Here is a 10945-nt window from a genome sequence, read left to right as displayed (position 1 = left end):
TGCAGACGTCCGCAGAAGGCAAGTAGAGTTTCAGGAGGGGGATTTGGTATTGCTCAAGGTGTCTCCAATGAAAGGGGTGATTCGGTTTGGGAAGAAAGGTAAGCTAGCTCCACGGTACATCGGACCCTTTGAAGTCTTGCAAAAGATTGGGAATGTATCGTACAAGCTGGACTTGCCTGCTTCAATGGAGAGAATCCATCCGGTTTTCCATGTTTCCATGTTAAGAAAGTTCGTGTCAGATCCGGGCAAGGTTCTTAGTGAGCCTGATGTGGAGATCCAAGAGGATCTCACCTATGTTGAACAACCAGTACGGATCCTAGACACCCAGATCAGAAAGCTAAGGAACAAGGAAATCCCGATGGTGAAAGTCCTTTAGAATCACCACAACATCGAAGAGTGTACCTGGGAGACACGGGAGTCCATGCTCCAGCAATATCCTCATCTCTTTTAAGGTGAGTTTTATGTGCTTTGTATGAATGTTTATGTTTTATGCTATGTCATGTGTTTGTTTGGTGAACATTCGGGGACGAATGTTCTTAAGGGGGGAAGAATGTAATACCCAGCTAGACTCCGATATCGGAATTCCTACCGTCCGGTGGAATCTCGGATGCCGGAAACCTCTAGAAGGGTAAAATCATGTTTTTATAAATGTTTTAATGTATTTCATGGGTTTAAACGAGAAAGAAATTAAGTTTGAATGAAATTAGTCTTGAGAGGAAGACTCAGGTTCGGCAGCCGAACCTCAAGTTCGGCCGCCGAACTTGAACCTCAAGTTCGGCCGCCGAACCTCAAGTTCGGCCGCCGAACCTCAAGTTCGGCCGCCGAACATGCATGCACTTCGGGAGTGCTTTAGGCCCCTGAAGGCATAAGTGAGGGAAGTCCAGGTTTGGCCGCCGAACCTTATGTTCGGCCGCCGAACATGGCATGCATGCGGAGGCACGTTAGGCCCCCGAAAGTGGCCTGGCTAGCCACCTATAAAAGGGTCTCCTTGTTCGAATGGGCGAGCTTTTCTCCCCATTTTCGGCCAAGGTGAGCTCTCCGCCGTCCCTCGCCGATTTTGAGTCCTTTCCTTCAAATCTTTCATGATTTTCATGAGTTTTTACTTTGTTTTGAAGATTTTTGAGCAAATAGCAAGTTTTGGAGCTTTGAGGTTCAAGGAACTCGATCTCTCCCATCTCCGAGCTAGGGTCGTTTTTCCTCTCGATCTTCAAGAGGTAAGAGGCGATCTTGAGCTCATTATATGTTTCAAACAAGTTTTAAGTTGATTCATGGGGTAGAAATGCATGTTTAGGTTTTGGTTGGTTTTATGGGTTTATGTTAAGTTTTTGAGCAATGTATGATGTTTGTGGATGTTTGATGTGTTGTAGTTGGGGTTTAAGATAGTTTGAAGCCCCTAGGAGCTTGTATGCTTGAGTATGCATGTTGTAGAATAGGAAAATGCATGATTGAATGAGTTGGGAAGTTTTTATGCATGGAAGAGGCTGAGTTCTGCCCTTGGGAAGAACTCAGGTTCGGCAGCCGAAGGCTCTTTCGGCCGCCGAACTTGCCTGTGGAGGCCAGCTTTGGCTGCTGAACTCTGTCCCCGAAAGAGGACTTTCGGCTCTGGAAGGGACTTTTGGCCGCCGAAGGTGCCGCCGAACATGCATGAGTTTCGTCTCTGGAGGGAACCTTCGGCCGCCGAAAGTGCCGCCGAAGGTGCATGACTTTCGGCTCTAGAGGGCCTTTCGGCCGCCGAACCTGCTGCCGAAAGTGCCCTGTTCAGTCCTCCTTTGCATGATTTATGTGATTGTTTTAAGGTGTTTTAGGGATTTTTCAGGGAGTACTTTTTACGTATGTTTGGTCCCTCATTTGAGTCCACCTGTGTAGGTTCGAACCCGAGGAACCGAGGACCCCAGCAGTGAGTCAGCTGCTTCAGTTCATTATCAGAGTTAGCCTGAGGTGAGTAGAATAAACCTTATGTTTTAAATTAATGCAAGTTTTAGCATGAATCATGTATCACGAATTCCATGTGATATAATAGGTTGTTGCATTAGAATCCACGAATATGTTGCATTGCATTCTTTGTTGTGGATGTGGGTGAATGCTGTATGATCCAATTAGTCCCTGAGGAAAGACCAGGACCCCATTCTACGGCCTGGCACGGTATGAAAGACCAGGACCCCATTCTACGGCCTGGCACGGTATGGAACACGAAGACCAGGTGCCCAGATGAGGCCCTGGGGTAATGGTAAGTAATGTTATGATATGACAGGAAGACCAAGACCCCATTCTACGGCCTGGCACGGATATGATGCTGGGACTATTTGGTGACAGGTTCACCCTTGATGTGATTTGTCTGTGATATGATGCATTATATGATGGCATATATTTTAAATGTTTTATTATTCTGCTCACTGGGCTCTAGTAGCTCACCCTTTTCCCTATATCCCCAGGTTTGCAGGTACGGGTTAGGTCAGGGAATCCAGAAGAGTAAAGTTATGTGATTTAAAATAGTTAGATGTGGGCATAATGATTGGTGAAATGATGTAAGGTTATGAACAGTCATGTTATGTAATATTGATATTGAGGATTAGAATTGTGCTTGACCATAGTATGTATGGATAATCCCATGTATATACATGATCTATGTTTTATGATGTTTATGTTCAACCAGGCTTGATGTTTGATGAAATACCCCATTGGAGCATATGATGAGACTCCAGTGTGTGGTTTATGTTTATGTTTATGTGCATGCACAGGTTGAGTTTGGTAAAAGAAAAGAAAAAGTTCTCATGTTTATGGATATGTATGATCATGTATGGGATTTGACAGGTATTCAGGATGTAAGTTTGGCTTGCTACGGGTCCCGGCGGCCTTAAGCCGATCTGGATCCTAGCGCCGGTAGCGGTCCGAATTTTGGGTCGCTACACTCAGGGCCTGCTAAGGCCCTTTCTCCAACTTCTTCCCAACAGACAGGTGACCTGCACTTCCTTCCATATAAAGCTTCATATGGAGCCATCTCGATGCTAGCATGATGGCTGTTATTGTAGGCAAACTCCACCAAAGGTAGATGCTGCCTCCAAGAACCGCCAAAATCCAGCACACACATTCTGAGGATATCCTCTATTGTCTGGATGGTCCTCTCTGACTGTCCGTCAGTCTGTGGATGGAAAGCAGTGCTAAAATCCAACCTGGTACCCATAGCGTTCTGCAGACTCCGCCAAAACCTGGAGGTGAACTGGGGTCCTCTATCAGACACTATTAAAACATGAACCCTATGCAGCCTGACAATCTCATCTACATACACCTGCGCCAACTTGTCCACAGAATAGCCACTGCTGACAGGGATGAAGTGAGCAGATTTGGTCAGTCTGTCCACAATCACCCATATGGAGTCCAATCTGTTGGACGCCGCCGGTAGCCCCACCACGAAGTCCATAGCTATATTCTCCCATTTCCACTCTGGAATAGGTAGTGGGTTAAGCATTCCAGCCGGCTTCTAATGTTCCAGCTTCACCCTCTGACATATTTCGCAGGCTGACACAAACTGTGCCACTTCTCTCTTCATAGCTGGCCACCAATACACTCTCTTCAGATCTTGATACATTTTGGTGGCTCCAGGGTGAACACTGTATCTGGCATTATGAGCTTCCCTCATAATGTCTCCCTTCAGTCCCACGTCATCTGGTACACACAATCTATTCCCATAGCGGAGGATCCCCTTACCATCAAATCTGAACTCTTCGTTCTTGCCTGACTGAACAGTCCTGGCAATCTTTACTAACTCTGGGTCCTCGTGCTGTTTCTGAGCCACCTGCTCTAGAAACACGGGTGCCACTCTCATCTGGGCTATCAAAGCACCTGTACCAGACAACTCTAACTGTAGACCTTCATTAATGAGCTCGAAGAACTCCCTCACTACTGGCCTCCTCTCTGCTGAAATATGGGACAAACTGCCAAGTGATTTCCGGCTTAAGGCGTCTGCCACAACATTCGCCTTACCCGGATGGTACTGGATCTTGCAATCATAGTCACTGAGCAGTTCTATCCATCTTCTCTGCCTCATATTCAGCTCTCTCTGACTCAGGATATACTGCAAGCTCTTATGATCTGTGAAGATCTCACATTTTACCCCATAAAGGTAATGCCTCCACATCTTGAGTGCAAAGATTACCGCTGCCATCTCAAGGTCATGTGTAGGGTAATTCAACACGTGCTTCTTCAGCTGCCTAGAAGCATAAGCAATCACCCTTTCATTCTGCATTAGCACACAACCCAGTCCCACACGGGACACATCACAGAAAATCGTGAAGTCTTCATTACTAGTTGGCAGAGCTAACACTGGTGCTGAAGTCAACCTCTTCTTGAGCTCCTCAAAGCTCTCTTCACACTGATCGGTCCACACAAACCTCTGATTCTTCTTAGTCAGTCTGGTCATAGGAGCTGCAATCTTAGAGAAGTCCTGGACGAACCTCCTGTAGTAACCTGCCAAACCTAAGAAACTCTTGATCTTTGTCACTGTAGTGGGTCTAGGCCAGTTAGCTACAGCTTCCACTTTCTTGGGGTCTACCTCGATTCCATTTTCTGACACCACATGCCCCAAGAATGAAATGCTCCTCAGCCAGAATTCACACTTGGAGAACTTGGCATACAAGCCGTGTTCCCTCAAGGTCTGCAAAACCAACCTCAGATGATGGGCATGCTCCTCTTCATTCCTGGAATACACTAAGATATCATCTATGAAGACAATAACAAAGTGATCCAGGTACTGGCTAAACACTCTGTTCATGAGATCCATGAATGCTGCAGGGGCGTTGGTTAACCCGAACGGCATCACAAGGAACTCATAGTGCCCATATCTGGTCCTGAACGCCGTCTTTGGCACATCCTCTTCTTTTATCCTCAGCTGATGATACCCCGATCTCAGATCTATTTTAGAAAAACAACCTGCTCCTGCTAGCTGGTCGAATAGATCGTCGATCCTTGGCAATGGGTACTTGTTCTTGGTAGTGACCTTGTTCAACTGCCTGTAGTCGATACAAAGTCTGAGAGATCCATCCTTCTTTTTCACAAATAGCACTGGAGCACCCCAAGGCGAGGTACTCGGTCGGATGAATCCTCTATCTACCAACTCTTGCAACTGCTCCTTAAGCTCCTTCAATTCTGCTGGTGCCATCCTGTAGGGAGGGATAGAGATCGGTCTAGTTTCAGGCATCAACTCAATTTTGAACTCTATCTCCCTAGCAGGCGGTAGACCTGGCAGCTCGTCTGGGAAAACGTCTAAGAACTCATTGACCACGGGCACTAAGGCGAGCTCTCTAACATGACTATCCAGCTCTCTCACATGAGCCAGAAAACCCTGACAACCCCTCCTGAGTAGCCTACGAGCCTGAAGGGCTGATATCAAACCTCTAGGTGTACTCCCCCTGTCTCCTCTGAAGACAACCTCTGACCCATCCTAACATCTGAACTTGACTACCTTGTCTCTGTAGTCCAAGGTAGCACCATGGGTAGATAGCCAATCCATCCCTATAATGACGTCAAAATCTGTCAAATCTAGAACCACAAGGTCGGCAGAAAGGCATCTTCCCTCCACAAAGACTGGACTATACTGATAGACTGACTCTACCACTGACGGGTCACACTTGGGTCCACTGACCCATAGGGGACACTCTAACCCAGAGACCATCAATCCCAACCTCTCGACGGCCCTCGGAGCAATGAAAGAATGAGATGCACCAGGGTCCATTAAGGCATAAACATCTGAGCAACCAATGATGAGATTACCTGCCACCACGGTGTTCGATGCATTTGCCTCCTGCTGTGTCATTGTGAAGATCCGTGCTGGGGCTGATGGACCTTCACCTCTGAAACCCGCTGAAGAAGAGGCTGCCCCTCTCCCTCTGCCTCTGCCACTGGCCTGAGTCGCGGCTGGAGCTACTGGTTGAGCCACACTACCAGAGGCTGTCTGCTGAGACTGTGCCACAAAAGCTGCTCTAGGACACTCCCGAGCCATGTGTCCCTCCTGCCCACACCTGAAGCAGGCTGTCGTCCCAACCATATATACGCCCTTGTGCGGCTTCCCACACTTCCTACATACTGCATTATCTGCACCTGAGCTCAAGCCACTTTCTAATCCCAGACCTGATTTGATCTTGCTCCAGAACTTATTCTTCTTTGACTTCTTAGTGGTACTGCCCCACCTCTTATTAGCTGAACTCAGAGAAGAAGGGTCTAACTTGCCCCCACCAAGAGTCTTGGAACCAGAAGGCTGTGCCACTGACTGTTTAACTCTTCCCTCGATTATTGCACTAGCCTCCATCCTCCGAGCCATATCCACTATGGCATGGAAACTCTCCTTCTCTGCTGACTGAATCAAGGAGGAATACCTGGAATGGAGCCTCATGATATACCTCCTTGACTTCTTCTGATCTGTGTCCAGATTCTGCCCAGCAAACGGCAACAGCTCCAAGAATCTATCTGTATACTCATCCACACTCATCTCATCTGACTGCCTCAACTGCTCAAATTCAATCATCTTCAACTCCCTTGAACTGTCAGGGAAAGCCCATCCTACAAACTCGTTTGCAAACTCCTCCCATGATAGGTTGTCCAACCTCGGGTTCACATAGTTCTTAAACCACTCTCGGGCCTTCTTGCATTTTAGTGTGAACCCAGCCATCTGAATGGCTCTACTGTCATCAGCTCCTATCTCATCTGTAATCGTTCTGACCCTCTCCAGATACACAAACGGGTCATCACCGGTTTCATACTGGGGAGCACCCAGCTTCATGTAATCGGTCATCTTGACCTTGCTCCCTCCAGATGAGCTAGGTTTCAGCATTTGGGTTTCTGGGACAGTGGGTGCTGCTGGTGGTGGAGGAGGTGCAACATCCCCTGGGGTAGGGTTTGCTGTACCTGGGTAGAAGGACGGGGGTGGGTACATAGGGTACTGTGGGTATGGTGGGTATGGCATGTGTGAGTGGTAAGGGCTAAAGCTGGGGTAATCTGATGTACCTCCCATCGAATACCCGGGATTCTGAGAAAAGGGTGGGTACTGGGGTGGCTGAACAAATCCCGAGGCCTGAGTGCCTCCTTGGGACTCTCCCATACCCTCCTCCGATATACTCACTCCAAGACTGCCATCCCTCCTCTGGTCCACATCCATATCATCCCCCACATCCTCTGACATTCCTCCTTGAACTGTTCCCCTCACTGATCTGCTTCTGTTCATATCCAAAGACCTTCTAGGGTCTCTCACTGCTCTTTCCCTGCTAGACCTGCTAGACATTGCCCTTGGCAATGCAAGGGGACGGGCACTCATGCCCTCATCCTCCGGTGGTACTCCAGTCAATCGTGCAGATCGACGAGTTCCTCTCATCCTGTTTACTGAAAAACAGCACACATCACATAAACATTAGCATCAAATGGTTCATGTACAAACACATGAACCCGCATCACATATATCACATACATAGCATATCATTAATGCACATGCATATAGTCATGGCATTTCACATCATTATTCAAGATAGGACTCTACATCCTATCCTAGTGGACATGATTTTCCTATTGTGCTTGACCTTCTAGAACATCTATGAGCCCGACACTCTAGGTCCGACCATATGAACCTAGGGCTCTGATACCAATCTGTAACGACCCAAAAATCCGGACCGCTACCGGCGCTAGGATCCAGGTCGGCTTAAGACCGCCGGGACCCGTAGCAAGCCAAACATTCATCCTGTAAACCTGTTTAATCCCATACATGATCAACAATTTCATAAAAATTTTAAAACTTTCTCATTGGTCATTCATTCACTCATTCACTCTGTCATTCATTCATTCATTCCTTCACCAAGCTTAATCTGTGCATGCACAAATCATAACATACATTAAGCTTGGTTTATAATAAACATCATTTAACAATTAAGATCATGTACCACAAGGGGATTAACAATCATACTATGGTCAAGCACAATTCTAACTTCCATAAGCATCAATACATTACATTTCTATACTATACTTTTTCATTACATCATATTCATGTCCACATCTAGCTATTACAATAACATAACTCTACTCCTGCTGACCTCCTGGTCTACCCTGTACCTGCAAATCTGGGGATTAAGGGAGCGGGGTGAGCTATAAAGCCCAGTGAGCAGAATAATAACATATTCAATTTATATTTCATGCTTTCATGAAATGCAACACAGCACAAACAAATCACATCAAGGATGGACTTATCACCAATAGTCCTCTACATAGTCCAATCGTGCCAGGGGTGTCGAATGGGCCTCACTGGTCTTTCTCTTAACATAACATAACATAGCATAATATTCCATAGTGCCAGGGGCGTCGAATGGGCCTCACTAGTCTTTCTCTTAACATAGTGCCAGGGGTGTGGAATGGGCCTCACTGGCTATCCATACCGTATCATCATCATACCATAACATACGAGGACTAAAGGGTCATTCAACATCCATCCGCATCATCATCAAATTATGCAATGCAACATATTCGTGAATTCTAATGCAAACAACCTAGAGTATCTCATGGCATACGTGATGCATGTATCATGCTCAAAATTCATTTACTTTAAACATAAAGTTTATTCCACTCACCTTTGGCTGAAGCTCTAACGACTCTGAAGCAGCTATCTCACTGCTGAGGTCCTCGATTCCTCGGGTCCGGACCTACACAGGTGGACTCAAATGAGGGACCAAACATCCATGAACATGACTCTAAAATACTCCCCAAAAATCCCCTAAAACACCTTAAAACAATCATAAAAATCATGCAAAGGAGGGCTGAACAGGGCACTTTCGACGGCAGGTTCGGCGGCCGAAAGAGCCTTCCAGAGCCGAAAGTCATGCACCTTCGGCGGCACTTTCGGCGGCCGAAGGTTCCCTCCAGAGACGAAACTCATGCATGTTCGGCGGCACCTTCGGCGGCCGAAACTCCCTTCCAGAGCCGAAAGTCCTCTTTTGGGGGCAGGGTTCGGCAGCCGATACATGCTACCACAGGCAGGTTCGGCGGCCGAAAGAGCCTTCGGCTGCCGAACCTGAGTTCTTCCCAAAGGGCAGAAACTCAGCTCCAACATGCACAAAAGCCTCCCAACTCATTCACACTTGCATTTTCCTATTCTACAACATGCATACACAAGCATATAAGCTCCTAGGGGCTTTAAACTATCTTAAACCCCAACTACAACACATCAAACATGCATATACAATATACATTGCTCAAAACTCAACAAAAACCCATAAAACCAACAATAACCTAAACATGCATTTCTACCCCACAAAACTCATAAAACTTGTTTAAAACATACTAGAATGGTAGGATCGAAACTTACCTCTTGAAGATCTAGAGGAGAAACGACCCTAACTTGGAGATGGGGGAGATCTCGACTCTTTGGTCTCCAAGCTCCAAAACTTGCTCTTTTGCTAAAAAATCTTCAAATCAAGATGAAACTCGTTAAAACTCTAAAGATCGGAGGAAAAACGTCAAAAACGAACCATGGGAGAGCAAGAACTCACCGTGGCCGAAAATGGGGAGAAAACTCGCCCGTTTCGGTCATGAAGCTCTTATATAGGGGCTGCCAGACCACTTTTCGGCAGCCTAAAGTGCCTCCAAAACTCATGCAAGTTCGGCGGCCGAACATGAGGTTCGGCGGCCGAACATGAGGTTCGGCGGCCGAACCTTTGAAACTTTTGGAAGCCTAACTTGCCCCCCTAAACTATCCAATATTCGGCGGCCGAACTTGAGGTTCGGCGGCCGAACCTGGAAATGCCTCCTTGGTCTTTTTCATTCAAAACTCAATTTTCTTTCTTGCTTAAAACCATAAAATACATTAAAACATTTTATGAAAACATGGTTTTACCCTTCTAGAGGTTTCCGACATCCGAGATTCCACCGGACAGTAGGAATTCCGATACCGGAGTCTAGCCGGGTATTACACTGGTGGTCATTTTTCGAGGCCAGTCACCTACCTCACTGAGGGCTTGCTCAGGATTCAGGCTCTTTGGTCTTACTGTCGCTTCGTCCTCTTAGCTCGATTTTGCGGTGCTGGGGGTCATTTTCCGAGAGCAGTCACCTACCTCACTGAGGGCTTCACTCGGAATTCAGGTTCTTTGGCCTTACTATCGCTTCGTCCTCTCAGCTCGATTTTACGGTGCTGGGGTCATTTTCCGATGCTAGTCACTTACCTCACTGAGGGCTTCACTCGGGATTCAGGCTCTTTGGCCTTACTGTCGCTTCGTCCTCTCAGCTCGATTTTGCGGTGCTGGGAGTCATTTTCCGAGGCTAGTCACCTACCTCACTGAGGACTTCACTCGGTATTCAGATTCTTTGGCCTTACTCTTTCTTCTGAATTTTTTCTACAAAATAAGAGTTTATACAGAGCGTACATAACGAGAATGCTCATTGTTAATTCAATAATATTCATCAATAAATAATATGTCGCACATGACACTTAGTTTCATATTTCAGATAAATGTAAATATTAGTTTTAACTAACAATATTAACTCATGCAATTTAGAGATTTAATAAATAATATTTTGCATGTGTAAATTTCTCCAAGATTTTTCAATCTATAAAATATATTATCTTTCTCTTAGGAATTTCTGTGCTAACATTAATTAATAATAAAATTTTCATGAAAATACTTGAATTTCAATGTTATGCAAGTAATTATCAAGATATCTAAACTCAGATAAGTATACTTTAATTAAATTTGGTGTTATTATTTGTTGTAAAAATAGGGTAAAATAATGAAACCTGAGTCATGTTGAATACTGTCCTTAATGATTTATTTTGTAATCCTCCAGGATTAAACAGGTCCTTCTGGGATTTAATTTCTAGGATAAGGAGAACAAGAATTTATCTCTAATTTATAACCCAACAGATAACACAGAGGAAAGAAAGAATAAAGTAGAAAAATGGGAGTCAATATCTTTACAAAGA

Source organism: Manihot esculenta, chromosome 11 (genome assembly GCF_001659605.2).
Source record: "Manihot esculenta cultivar AM560-2 chromosome 11, M.esculenta_v8, whole genome shotgun sequence".
Classification (NCBI taxonomy): Eukaryota; Viridiplantae; Streptophyta; class Magnoliopsida; order Malpighiales; family Euphorbiaceae; genus Manihot; species Manihot esculenta.
Note: the sequence above shows the minus strand (reverse complement) of the source record.